General features: G+C 42.8%; 1 pseudogene; it reads right to left on the reverse strand.

The window, feature by feature from the left end:
• Positions 1–12,329: 12,329 nt before the first annotated feature.
• LOC144581765 (small ribosomal subunit protein uS5 pseudogene) lies at positions 12,330–13,337 on the reverse strand (annotated as a pseudogene).
• Between the last annotated feature and the right edge of the window lie 1,635 nt (positions 13,338–14,972).

A 14,972-nucleotide genomic window follows, 5' to 3' on the forward strand; every position in this document is an offset into this window, starting at 1 on the left:
AGCTACTCGGGAGGCTGAGGCAGGAGAATTGCTTGAACCCAGGAGGTGGAGGTTGCAGTGAGCCAAGATTGTGCCACTGCACTCCAGCCTGGCACCTACCAACAGAGTGAGACTCTGTCTCAAAAAAAAAAAAAAAGAAAGAAAAAAAAGAAAACATTTCATTATTGGCATTGGCATGATAGTTTCATGAAGCCAGTTAATTACTTCATTGGAAAGGTCATAATTCAATCTTTAAAAACATGTGTGGCAAGACAGTGGAAGAGTTAAACAACACAAGAAAGCAATGAGACATATCCAGAGACAGGACAATTAATCTGGTTTCGTTAATAAATCAATGATGGGGCCCAGGGGTTTGGAGGGGGGCAGGATTGAGGTAAGGAAGCAGGGCAGGAAGTTGTTCTTGCCACAGGTCACATACAGTGGTCCACCATCAGACTTTAGACCCTGGCAAAGTAAATATTAGCTACTAAGATGATATGCCTTTAAGTTTTCATTTGGGATTTACCCTACTGGTGAATTATTAGGATATAAGAGTTTAAGGTAAAGAAGCAAAAAGTTGGCCGGGCGCGGTGGCTCAAGCCTGTAATCCCAGCACTTTGGGAGGCCAAAGTGGTTGGATCATGAGGTCAAGAGATCGAGACCATCCTGGTCAAAATGGTGAAACCCCGTCTCTACTAAAAATACAAAAAATTAGCTGGGCATGGTGGCATGTGCCTGTAATCCCAGCTACTCAGGAGGCTGAGGCAGGAGAATTGCCTGAACCCAGGAGGCCGAGATCACGCCATTGCACTCCAGCCTAGGTAACAAGAGTGAAACTCCATCTCAAAAAAAGAAGTAAAACGTCTTCATCTTTCTCCCTCCTCCCCTGTCTCTATGTCTAGGGGTGACCACTGTTATGATGTTTCAGTCTTTCATCTCCCCTAATCTCCACTCTTGTCTTTACCTGACCCCCTCACTCTCCCTTCTACCGCCTCCCTTTCTAGTAAGTTTTCTTGGGCAGCTTTAGAGCAGGGACTATAAACTTAGTATGCACTGTGGGTTGGAGATTGGGCAACAGGGGCCTTAAATCCAGTGTGCAGGTGGCAGCCACATGAGAGTGCTCTAGTCAATGGTTGCCTGAGGGAAAGCAGGCTCAGTGGACCCTGTTTTTTTAGAGAAGCTGGAAATCCATACTTTAATATGAAGACTTTTAGCCCCTGGAACTCATTAAAAGTTTTTAATATAATACATCGCTCCCCCACCCCCCAAAAAAAAGTCATCACAATACAAACAACAAAAACAATATGAATCCAACTCAGCTCACAAGCTAACAGTTAGCTACCTCTGCTTTTGATTTATAAGAAGCTTCAGATTGACCATAGGATGTTAGAACTGGAAAGGATGGGCTGAGTGCGGTGGCTCAAGCCTGTAATCCTAGCACTTTGGGTGGCCGAGGCGGGTGGATCACGAGGTCAAGAGATCAAGACCATCCTAGTCAACATGGTGAAAACCCATCTCTACTAAAAATACAAAAAATTAGCTGGGCATGGTGGTGCATGCCTGTAATCCCAGCTACTCAGGAGGCTGAGGCAGGAGAATTGCCTGAACCCAGGAGGCGGAGGTTGCGGTGAGCTGAGATCACGCCATTGCACTCCAGCCTGGGTAACAAGAGCGAAACTCAGTCTCAAAAAAAAAAAGGAACTGGAAAGGATGGTTAGAAGTCATCTGGTGCAAATATTTTATGCAGGTGAACCAACATTAACTGGGGACTAATTACTATGCCAGGCAGAGGACATGCCATAGTAATTGTCTTGTCCTCAAGCTGTTCACAGTCTAGTGGAAGACAGAACCTATGAACAACTGGAAAGCTGTTTTATATATCCCCATGCAATAATAGAATTTTATTTATTTATTTTGAGACAGAGTCTTGCTTTGTTGCTCAGGCTGGAGTGCAGTGGCACGATCTCGGCTCACTGCAACCTATGCCTCCCGGGTTCAAGTGATTCTCCTGCCTCAGCCTCCCAAGTAGCTGCGACTACAGGCATATGCCACCACAACAGCTAATTTTTGTTTGTGTAGTAGAGATAGGGTTTCACTATGTTGACCAGGCTGGTCTCAAACTCCTAATATCAAGTGATCCATCCTTTTTGGCCTCCCAAAGTGCTGGAATTAAAGGGATGAGATACCAGGCCCAGCCAGTTATTTCTTGATTATATGCTTAACAAGGGGTGGATTATTCACACCTCCCCTTTTCAGATCACACAGGGCAACTTCCTGACGTGGCCATGACATTTGTAAACTGTCACGGTGCTGGTAGGAGTGTAGCAGTGAGGACGACCAGAGGTTATTCTCGTGGCCATCTTGGTTTTGGTGGGTTTTGGCCGACTTCTTCACTGCAACCTGTTTTATCAGCACGATCTTTATGACCTGTATCTTGTGCCTCTATCCTAATTCATTCTGTGATTAGGAATGCCTTAACCTCCTGGGAATGCAGACCAGCAGGTCTCAGCTTCATTTTATATAGCCCTTGCTCAAGATGAGTTGCTCTGGTTCAAATGCCTCTGACAATACAAGTAGCTTGGGTGTGTAGTAGGCTCTACCATCTAGGTTTGTGTAGGTACACTCTATGGTGTTTGCCCAATTATGAAATTGCCTTATGATGCATTTCCCATAATGTATCCCTATTGCTAGCAATGCATGACTGTATGTGTATCCAGCTATCTGGTCTGCTCAACTGTAATTATCCATGGGTTTAGGTATTTCTCCAAAACTTTCTACCACCTGTCTGTACATTTTTCAAATATCAGCAGATGAAGCAAGACTCATTCTTTGAGTCCTGGAGAAGCACCTTGGTGAGGCTTTGGAAGGCACGGATGTGCTCTCCCAAGGAAATGGCCTGGGGCTAGAGGAAAATAATATGGGACGAAGACCTGGGGAGAGCAAGAGACCAGGCTCATTGTAAGGTTCCTGAACAGCATATTCATGAAATCAAGGGTGGTGGTGACAGAGACAGTCATAGCCAGTAGGTGTTGCTTGGAAGAGGGGGAGGCCAGCGCAGTGGTTCACACTTATGGTCCCAGCACTTTGGGAGGCTTAGGTGGGAGAATCACTTGAGCCCAGCAGTTCGATACCAGCCTGGGCAGCATGACAAAACCTCTTCTCTACAAAAAATACCAAAATTAGCCAGCCATGGTGGCAAATGCCTGTAGTCTTAGCTACTCAGGAGGCTGAGACAGGAGGATCATTTGAGCCCAGAAGTGGGAGGCTGTAGCGAGTACCACTGCACTGCAGCCTGGGTAACTCAGAGAGACTCAGTCTCAAACGAATAAACAAACAAAAAGAGGTGAAGAGAGAAGAGCCAGGTGCAGTGATTCAGGCCTGTGATCCCAGCAGTTTAGGACACAGAAGTGGAAAGACTGCTTGAGACCAGCCTGGGCAGTATCACCAGGTGCCTGTCTCAACAAAAAAGTAAAAAAAAAAAAAAAAAAAAAGACCAGGCCTGGTGGCATGTCTGTAGGCATAGCTACTAAATCAAGGCTGCAGTGAGCTGGGATTCTGCTGCTACACTCCAGCCTGTGAGACAGAGCCAGACCCTGTCTCTAAAAAACAACAAACAAACAAACAAAAGACTGGGGAGGAGGAGAGAAAGGACTGAACTAGAATAGTGAGGCCCTTGCTGGTTAACATTTAATGCCCCAGAATGTTCTCTTGCTTCTTCAGCCCAGGAACCAGCTGAGTGGAGTGCTTGCCCTGCACAGGTGTCCACTCACATTTCTCAGGAGGGTTTACGGAGTTTAAGCAAATGGTAAAGAGCAGAGAGTGATGTTGGTAATCCAGTGAGGACAAGGAGCCCAGTGTGAGCCTCCTAACAGGGTTGGGTGTAGAATATGGGCTCCCTCCTCCCTTTAATTTTTCATGAAAAAAACAAAACAAAACAAAAAACCTCTATGGCAGGGCAGTGGCTCACCCCTATAATCCCAGCACTTTGGGAGGCCAAGGCAGACGGATCACCTGAGGTCGGCAGTTCCAGACCAGCCTGACCAACATGGAGAAACCCCATGTCTACTAAAAATACAAAAATGTAGCTGGGTGTGGTGGCACATGCCTGTAATCCCAGCTACTCAGAAGGCTAAAACAGGAGAATTGCTTGAACCGGGGAGGTGCAGATTGCAGTGAGCCAAGATTGCATCATTGCACTCCAGCCTGGGCAACAAGGGCAAAACTCCATCTCAAAAAAACCCTCTAATTTCTGGGAGCAGGGATCAGGTTGTGCCATGTGTATGTATAAGGATTACTGGTTTCAGTGGTCATTTACCCTTGGTTAATAAGTCCTGGGGATTCTAGCAAAAACACCAGAGCATGCTGTAAACTACTTTCTCCCTATCCTTTGTACTGATAATAAAATCAACTCACTAACATTTCACAGGCTTCACTAAAAGGGTTTCCCAGCTGTGCTGCAGCACCCCTTGTTGAGACTCCAGCACATCCTCCACATCCCCCATAAGAAATGGTCCAAAAATTTCCCCCACTTCTTAAGTCTTTAACACCTCCTTTGGGATTCCTTATGCAGCTGGATCTCACTTCCTACCTTAGAGATAAGATCTCTGCCATCTGGTGGGAACTCCCTCTACACCTTAGCATATCTCTGGGTGCATTCCTGTTCCTACGTTTTGGTTAAAGCTGTTTCCTTCTGCTTCCCCTTTAACCCCCTCCAGTTCCATCCCGTCCCCCCTGCTACTTAATCCTTCTCATCCTTTAGGGCCTCCACAGTTTTCCCTGACATTTCCTGCCCACAATGATATCTTCTTTCTTTGAACTTCAGTAAAGTCTGTTCTAAAAAGTTCTAGAATCATCAAACTGGCAGGGTCTTAAGTCGCCTTTTAGTCTAACCTCATGGATTTACATATTTGCTTAGTCCTTTAGTTAGTTAATGGCTGAGCCAGGACTGGACTGCAACCTTCTGCTTTCCGGTTTTGTTAGCTGTGCTACATACTTTTAAAATTCAGAGCTGTTTCTTCTCTTTCACAGGTTGCTTGCTACGGGTACATGGCACTGTAAATGCTGGCAGTTTTCCTTCACATTGCAAGCATGGTCACATTTTACACTGCCACATTTCCTTGGAGAGAGGGGTTAAGGTTGCTTTTGGGGACTGGAAGCAGTACCATGTAACAGAAAGAATGTAGAGATAGAGAAACAGGAAAACTGGCTTATGATGATGGCATTAAATAACTACCAGAGAGGTGGCTGCTTCCTTCTTTGTTCTGTTTCTGTACTTTGTCAAATCTTCTAGGCTGGTCATGGTGGGACATGCTGGTAATCCCAGCACTTTGGAAGGCCAAGATAGGTGGATCACCTGAGGTCAGAGTTTGAGGCCAGCCTGGCCAACATAGTGAAACCTCGTCTCTACTAAAAAATACAAAAATTAGTTGGGCATGGTGGTGTGTGCCTGTAATCCCAGCTACTCGGGAGGCTGAGGCAGGAGAATTGCTTGAATCCAGGAGGTGGAGGTCGTAGTGAGCCAAGATCTCGCCACTGCACCCCAGCCTGGGCAACAGAGTGAAACCATGTCTCAAAAAAAAAAAAAGAAAGAACCATAAAAATAGGCAACCAGCAGCCCTTGGTTCTGTTCTGCCTGTGGAGTAGCCAGTCTCTTATTCCTTTACTTTCTGAATACACTTGCTTTCACGTTTCTCTGTGGACTCACCTCTCGTTCTTTCTTGCATGACATCCAAGAACCCTCCCTTGAGTCTGGATCAGGACCCCTTCCTGGTAACAGTATAGCCTATTGCTCCTAGCCTACAAACATGTACAGCATGCTACTGTACTCCAGGCAATTGCAACACAATGGTAATTATTTGTTTAGATACACAAATCTATGTATGTATGTAAGATATAATATTACAACAAGAATAGAAAACCAAACACCAAATGTTCTCACTCATAAATGGGTGTTGAACAATAAGAACACATGGACACGGAGGGAAACATCACACACCGGGGCCTATCTGGGGGGTGAGGGGGCTAGGGGAGGGATAGCAGGGGGTGTGGGGATTGGGGAAGGATAACATTAAGAGAAATACCTAATGTAGATAGATGATGGAGGGTTGGATGCAGTAAACCATAATGATACATGTATACCTATGTAACCAACCTGCATGTTCTACACATGTACCCCAGAAGTTAAAGTATAATAATAATAATAATAATAATAATACAATATTACATTTTTTTTTGAGATGGGGTCTCACTTTGTCACCCAGACTGGAGTACAGTGGGGCGATCTCGGCTCACTACAACCTCCACCTCCTGGGTTCAAGTGACTCTCATGGAAATGAGGTTTCCTCATGTTGCCCAGGCTAGTCTCAAACTCCTGAGTTCAAGCAATACACCCACCTCAGCCTCCCAAAGTGCTGAGATTAAGGTCCTGAGCCACTGTGCCCAGCCAGTGAGCCGTGTTTGTACCAATGCACACCAACCTCACAGCAGAGACCCTGTCTCAAAAAAAAAAAAAATTTAAGAAAATGTGTTAAAAGATACCTACAGCTAGATAATCCCACAAGTAGCAACATTTATGTTCTATGATAAATCTCAATGTCTAAAATTTGCTTCATTATTATCACTTTCCACAAACATCATGATGCAATCCTAGGAAACACTGCTATAACTGTTCTCAATCCAATAACTATTCAGTTAGGAGACCATCTCTCTCATAAGCTCTCCAGGGATGGTGACTGCTGACATTGAAAAATTTTGGAGTAAACAGCTCACGAGTTTCCATACATTTTCTGAATATAACTTTCCTCCTCAAATTCCAAAGTTGGGTCCATAAACAAGTGCTTGCTATTAATATCTATGGATCTATTTTTATGCCTAAGTACAAAGTCATTCAAGACATTTTCTCCCACCAGAGACTTGAAATCACTACATGCATGTTACTCTGAAGACTCAGACTTGGCCGGGCGTGGTGGCTCATGCCTGTAATCCCAGCACTTTGGGAGGCCGAGGCAGGTGGATCACGAGGTCAAGAGATCAAGACCATCCTGGTCAACATGGTGAAACCCCGTCTCTACTAAAAATACAAAAAATTAGCTGGGCACGGTGGCGCGTGCCTGTAATCCCAGCTACTCAGGAGGCTGAGGCAGGAGAATTGCCTGAACCCAGGTGGCAGAGGTTGTGGTGAGTCAAGATCGTGCCATTGCACTCCAGCCTGGGTAACAAAAGCGAAACTCCATCTCAAAAAAAAAAACAAAAAAAGACTCAGCCTTTTCTTCCCATACATTACCAGTGATACTGGTAACATTTCAGATGGTGATAACCGTTCAAGGTACAGGTATCAAGGCAGAATGCATGCTTGATCAAAGATGATTTAAAATCACAGGTCAGGCCGGGCATAGTGGCTCATGACTGTAACCCCAACATTTTGGGAGGCCGAGGGAAGTGGATCACCTGAGATCAGCAGTTCAAGACTAGCCTGGCTAACATGGTGAAACCCCATCTCTACTAATAATACAAAAATTAGCCAGGAGTGATGGCATATGCCTGTAATCCCAGCTACTTAGGAGGGCGAGGCAAGAGAATCGCTTGAACCGGGGAGGCAGAAGTTGCAGTGAGCTGAGATTGCGCCATTACACTCCAGTCTAGGTGACAAGAGCAAAACTGCATCTCCAAAAAGTAAATAAATAAAGTGAAATCATCGGTCAGTCCACTGACTTCATTTTAAAAGACAATCTCGGGCTGGGCGCGGTGGCTCACGCCTATAATCCCAGCACTTTGGGAGGCCGAGGCGGGTGGATCACGAGGTCAAGAGATCGAGACCATCCTGGTCAAAATGGTGAAACCCCGTCTCTACTAAAAATACAAAAATTAGCTGGGCATGGTGGTGCATGCCTGTAGTCCCAGCTACTTGGGAGGCTGAGGCAGGAGAATTGCTTGAACCCAGGAAGCGGAGGTTGCGGTGAGCCGAGATTGTGCCATTGCACGCCAGTGTGGGTAACAACAGTGAAACTCCGTCTCAAAAAAAAAAAAAAGATAATCTCTACCTCCAGCTGCTGTTTAGTAAGATGAATATCTGCAATTCTTGTTTCCAATAACTCAAAGCATTTTAAAAGCATGGGTGTGTTTCAAAATGTCCTCCAATCAAGTGGTTTTCAATTGCCTTGACTCAGGGGACCATAAAATATGTATTTGAGTACCTTGGATTCATCCATTCTCAGAACACATCCAGCACAAAATTATGTTGTGAGGAACTTTAGGCAAAATGGCTGCAGGAGTCAGAGGAAGGGAAATAAGGTCAAACAGGGCTGTGGTGTCTGTGCATAAAATTAGCATAGCCTTATAGGTTAATGGTAAGATAAACATAAAGCCAACTAGAAAAAAAGCAGCAGGTTAAGGCGAAAATAATTTGTCATTGAGCTAGACCTCTCCAAAATTAAGGATACCAGGTCACTCACATTCCTATAAGAAATATGTTGCATTAGGCTTTGTTATGAGGATGTTGTCTAAATTTCCATAGCAGGCTCAAGTCTAGCAAGACTGAACTAGATCTGCCACTGCTTGAGGACCTTGAATTTGATTTTTTAGTTGTGCCATATTTACTCTATAAAACCCACAATGACATGACCATTTAAATTTTCTGTGTAACAATTATTACATGGTAAGCGTGTTTGTCTGTATAGGCAGATTTGGTGTTCAGTGCCAGATTTTAAAACCCTGTTTTTTGCCTAAGTTAGCCCCTTGAAAGAAGAGCTCTTAGTGTTCCACATCATACAATATTAATCACCACATTTTCCTGATGCACTGCAGATATTGAATCACTTGGAGGATGCCTTACAAAAAGTGTATGAAAACAGCTTTTACTACATCTCGATAGCTAATGTAGAACTCATTATATTCTAGGATAATAGCCAAATCTTTTTATCAATGAAAAAAGTAAATATACATCTGATGAAATTCGAAGGAACTCTCTAGAATAGAAAACTATCAACCCATTGTTCTAGGATTATTTTGATAACCCCAGCAGTTATCACATATTCAGAAATCTTTACCAAATTCTAACTTTTATCTCATAGTATTTCTCTTTTCCAGCCCTAGGATACTGGAGGGTTAAAGTCTGGTATTGAAAGTCTTCTGTTATTCCTGTCCTGTCCTTCTTTCCCACCTTCTTTTAATTCTCAATATTCTTGATGTTCCAGAAAGTAAAACCCCGAAATTAGAGATCCACCATTAAAATAAATCAGATCAGAATCAACTTGCTTGATTGTCAGAACTTAATATTTAACTTTCAATCTGAAAAATTAATCTACTCTTAAATGTAGTGCTTTTACACAAAACCTTTCTCTTCCTCTTCAGAGGCCCAAGAGTTCCCAGCTGAACTCCACCCCCTGCTCCCAACAAAAGGTATTCAACTAACCAATTATGCACATAAACTACCAATTTTCACATGCAAATATTCTTGTACATTCATTTTACACATTTGAATGTGGTTTTTACATTTAAAGTCCAGTGACAAGGCTTTGGAGATCTCACCCTGTGGGTTATGGACAGATTAAGATTTCTTTTCTAATGATCATTTCCTTTTGGTGCTAATGTGTTTGTTCCTTATTAGTGCCGCTTACTGGCCTGGACTTAAGCCAGATTAAAATAAATTCCTTTGATTTGCCTGGTTTCAAAGACACAAAAGAATTTCTCACTTTGAAAATCCCCACAGAGTTTTGGGTGAAGAATGTGTCACCTCTGGATGTTGATACTCTTCATTATGACTTACGCTGTTAGGAATTCCTCAACCTTAAAAGATAAGGTTGGTGTTGCTCCCTTCTTTTTTAGAAAAATGCAAAGGTAAGGTCTGCTGCTGTGAGTCTGATATCATTGTTAATTGTGCTCAATTTCTGATATAATACAAATTGATATTTGTTTTGGAGATTTTGTAAATGCGTGACCTCAGTTATAGCCTAAGTTACTGCTTAAAATTAGATATTTGAATATATTTGAAGTAATTACAGAAAAATCACAAAAGCATGTCTTTTTTTTGTCATTGAATATGTCAAGGAATAATTTTAATAAGCTTCATCCAGTTTTCATATTATGCAGGATTTAAGTTAATACATAATTCAAAACTATTTTAAAGTTTTTAAATTGAAGAAAATCCTTTAGATTAATATGTGTTCACTTTTTGTTTCTATTTTACAAATCTTCAGATGAAACCAAATATTACTTGACACTAATGCATGTGATAAGCTAAGGAGCACATCATCTGTATCACTTCAATACAGGAAAATAATGACAACATTCTTTATCCAGAAAATTAATTGATGTGTAAAAAGGCATTTTCTAACCCCCAAGTTAACTCTACCCCTCACAATCCAAACAACATTTGAACTTTTTTTTGTTTGTGTCATATGTAAGCACTAAGAAAGCAGTTTTAAATGAAATTAAACATATATGGTGTTTTCTGTAAATATATTTAGAAAATTACTCAAGATTAATGTAATTTTTCAATTGTTTTGGTTCTTATACATTTTAATGATCAATAAAAGCTGGCCATACTTGCTAATTTGTCATCCTAAATATATGTAATCCTATCTAAGAACTTCCAAAATCTCTTTAAGAGCCACTATAGAATTGAAAATATAGTGCATTCCCTTAAAGGGCTGATGTAAGCGGATGGTAGATGAGTGAGAGGACAGGATTATCAAAAGAAAGGAAAAAAAGAGAAAAGAATGATTTAAAACAGTTGAACTCACAGAAATAGGCTAAAAAATGATTATCAGAGACCCAGAAGGACAGCCAGGAAAAAAGGGAAGGATGTGGGAATGTTTAATAGGTACAAACATGTATTTAGATAGAATGAATAAGACCTAGTACTTGACAGCCCAACAGGGTGACTACAGCCAACAATAAGTTATTGCACATTTAGAAATAACTAAACTAGCATAATTGCATTGTTTGTAACACGAAAAAAGAATAAATGCTTGAGGTGATGGATACCCATTTACCTTGATGTGATTATTACACATTGCATGCCTATATCAAAATATCTCATGCACTCCATAAATATATACACCTACAATGTTCCCATAAAAATTAAAAAGAAAATAAAAATAGATTTTAAAAAGAACAACAGTGTTTTTTGTTTTTTTTTTTGTTTTTTTTGAGACGGAGTTTCGCTCTTGTTACCCAGGCTGGAGTGCAATGGCACGATCCCAGCTCACCACAACCTCCGCCTCCTGGGTTCAGGCTGTTCTCCTGCCTCTGCCTCCTATGTAGCTGGGATTACAGGCACATGCCATCATACCCAGCTAATTTTTTGTATTTTTAGTAGATATGTGGTTTCACCACGGTGACCGGGATGGTCTCGATCTCTTGACCTCGTGATCCACCTGCCTCAGCCTCCCAAAGTGCTGGGATTACAGGCTTGAGCCACCGCACCAGGTCCAAGAATGACAGTTTTTATGTCTGAAGTTATGTTTGATGCGTTTGTGTTGTGACCTGTATAATAAGTGAATTATGTAATACTTTTCTTTTAGAATTAAGGAAGAAGTAACTAATGAAGGAAGAAAAAGTCTGATAAATTGACTACCTGCTTATGAATAATAAGGAAAATATGATAAATGAATTGAAAAGATTACATTCCAACTGAGAAAAAATAACTTGATCACGTATGACACATAGAGAGAAAGGGTTTACAAGTCAAAAACTCAAAGCACCATTAGAAAATGACAAAGACTGTCAATAGACATTCACAAATAAGGAAATATAAATGGTTAATAAATTTACAAAAATATGCTTAACCTGATGACAAATGAAGACAAACATGTTAACCCACTGAAATGTTTTTTGACGATTATACTGGCAAAGATAAAAATGAGAGAAAATGCTTAATGTTGGCAAGTATTTGCTAAAGCAGGGACTCTCATATTCTGTAAGTAGGAATAAAATTTGTGCCAAAACTGTAGAGGATAATTTGACAACATATATTATTCAAAATGCTCTAGTATAATTTAGAAATTCTACTTTTAAAATCTTATCCTGGCTAGGTGCGGGGACTGTAATCTCAGCACTTTGGGAGGCTTAGGCAGGTGGATCACCTGGAGTCAGGAGTTCAAGCCCAGCCTGGCCAACATGGTGAAACCCTGTCTCTCCTAAAAATGAAAAGAATTAGCCAGGTGTGGTGGTGCATGCCTGTAATCCCAGCTACTCAGGAGGTGGAGGTGGGAGAATTGCTTGAACCTGGGAGGCGGAGGCGGAGGATGCAGTGAGCTGAGACCCCCCCACTACACTCCAGCCTGGGAGACAGAGTGAGACTCCATCTCAAAAAACAAAAAACAACAACAAAAAAAAACAATATTGGAGAACTGAAAGAAAACGCGTAAATAATCATTAAAAGAATGAACAAAGTAAGTTATTCAGGAGTCTTTTTTTTTTTTTTTTTTGCAATGTTAATTCACTTTATTTTTCTTGTATAAAAACCCTATGTTTTAGCCACAGCTGGAGCTTGGGTCCTCTGCACGGAGACGCTGGTGTGGGTCTTGACAAGGTGGTCAGTGAATTCCTGATAGGGAGACTTGGTGAATACAGTCTCCTTCCAGAGATCGAGGGTCAGGTAGCTATAAGTCTTAGAGATGGCATCAAAGGTGGCCTTGGCGAAGTTGCCCAAGGTGGCAGTGCAGCCCCTAGCTGAGGTGTAGCAGTCATCGATATCAGCCATCATAAGCAGCTTCTTGGACACAGGTGCTGAGACGTGCCAGTGCACCTGGGAGCGGGGATGAGGCGCACCAGCACAGAACCACAGAGGCCTGTCACCTTGCAAGGGACGGTGTGGGGCTTGCCAATCTTGTTCCCCCAGTAGCCTCTGCGCACGGGGACAATGGAGAGCTTGGCCAGGATGGTGGCCCAACGGATGGCAGTGGCCACCTCCTTGGAACACTTAACACCCAGACCGACGTGACCATTGTAGTCTCCAATAGCAACAAACGCCTTGAACCTGGTGCGCTGGCCAGCACGGGTCTGCTTCTGCACCGGCATAATCTTCAAAACCTCATCCTTGAGAGAGGCCCCCAGGAAAAAGTCAATGATCTCAGATTCCTTGATGGGCAGAGAGAAAAGATAGATCTCCTCCAGAGATTTAATCTTCATGTCTTTGACCAGGCGGCCCAACTTGGTGACAGGCATCTACTCCTTATCCTTGGCTTTGCCTCCGCGAGCTCCGGGGCCTCTACCCGGCCCCGTCCACGGCCAGATGTCACTGCCGAAACCTCCGCGGAAGCCACCGCGGTTCCCCATACCAGCCCCCCCCCCCTTTCCCACCCCGGCCCCGCTGCACCGGCGTCATCCGCCATTTGGTGTTTTATCGGAGAAGAAGCCTTATTCAGGATTCTACCATAACGAAATTGTCAGGTATCAGCCAAAGGAAACTGCCTACGCTTTCGTGTTTCAAAAAAGGAAAGGTTACATAAAACTCCATTAAAATGGTTAGCCTGTAGAAGAAGCTATTTCACTCATAACTCTTTCATTGCCTATGCACTGTATTGAGCTACTCTGGAAAAGATTTGCTTTTACAGTCTGAGGAAGATTAAAATTCCATATTCTTCATGCAAAGTAGCAGAGTCAACATTTGGGCCTCAACCAGATTTAGTCCTGATAGAGCTCAGAAGATGTGGGATGAGGAACTGAAATCCCCTAAAACCAGTCTATCAATGGTTGTAATGGAATTTTGGACTATCTGGCATTTCATTTTAGGGGACTTTTCTTCAGCTTTAGTTTTACGTTCTTTTTTTTTTTAAAAAAAAAAAACAGTAAATCTAATTATATTAATCCCTCTATTTGCAAATCTATTATGAATAACCATTGTCTAAAAGATAATGCCCAAACTCCTCCTTATCAAGGCACACAAGGCCCTTCTGACAACACACCTTAACCAGTTTTATCTAGGGTATGTCTCCACTGACCCAACTCCATAGCCCTCCTAACACACACACACACACACACACACACACACACACAGAGAGAGAGAGAGAGAGAGAATTCAGTGAAAAGTTTGAAGACACTGTGCCAACACAGTCAATTTCACCTCTGTGAAGCCTTTCCCAAGTCTGTGTAGCACTTATATATTTTATTTATTTATTTTATTTTATATTTATTTATTTATTTGAGATGGAGTCTCACTGTGTCACCCAGGCTACAGTTCAGTGGCATGACCTTGGCTCACTGCAACCTCTGCCTCCCAGGTTCAAGCGATTCTCCTACCTCAGCCTCCTGAGTAGCTGGGATTACAGGCACACGCCACCATGCCCAGCTAATTTTTGTATTTTTAGTAGAGACGGGGTTTCAGCATGTTGACCAGGATGGTCTCGATCTCTTGATCTCGTGATCCACCCGCCTCAGCCTCCCAAAGTGCTGGGATAACAGGCTTGAGCCACTGCACCGGGCCCTTTGTTTGTTTGTTTTTAAGAAACAGGATATCACTATGTTGCCTAGACTGGTCTTTATCTCCTGAGCTCAAGCAATCCTCCCACTTCAGCCTCCCCAGTAGCTGGGATTACAAGCACGAGCCACCACACCTTGCCCCGAAACCCAATGACAATTTTACAGATTTACAAACCAGTCATTTCAATGGAAGTATAATGAAATCCAAGTGGAAACAAAAACAGACAAAAAGTTATAGTCATACCCAAAACAAAATTGACAAGGAGCACTTAAACTAGACATCTGTATAGACAAAGCCATGAGAGCACTGATTATAATGGTGACAGACTGACTGCTCTGCCATCCTACTGCTAAAGTAGGCCCATCAATCCTGACCACACTGCCCAGGTCCAGCCCTAAGAGGCAGCATGGACAGAGCAGGCTGTCCTTGGTCAGGATGGCTATTCGAGGAAAAGGAAGTGCTCTGAGAGGGCCAAGTGAAGGGATGCTTGGGCTTGCTGGAAAGAAGCCTGTTGGGGGCTGGGCGTGGTGGCTCACACCTGTAATCCAAGCACTTTGGAGGCCAAGGCGGG

The sequence above is a fragment of the Callithrix jacchus genome, chromosome 3, assembly GCF_049354715.1.
Source record: "Callithrix jacchus isolate 240 chromosome 3, calJac240_pri, whole genome shotgun sequence".
Taxonomy (NCBI): Eukaryota; Metazoa; Chordata; class Mammalia; order Primates; family Cebidae; genus Callithrix; species Callithrix jacchus.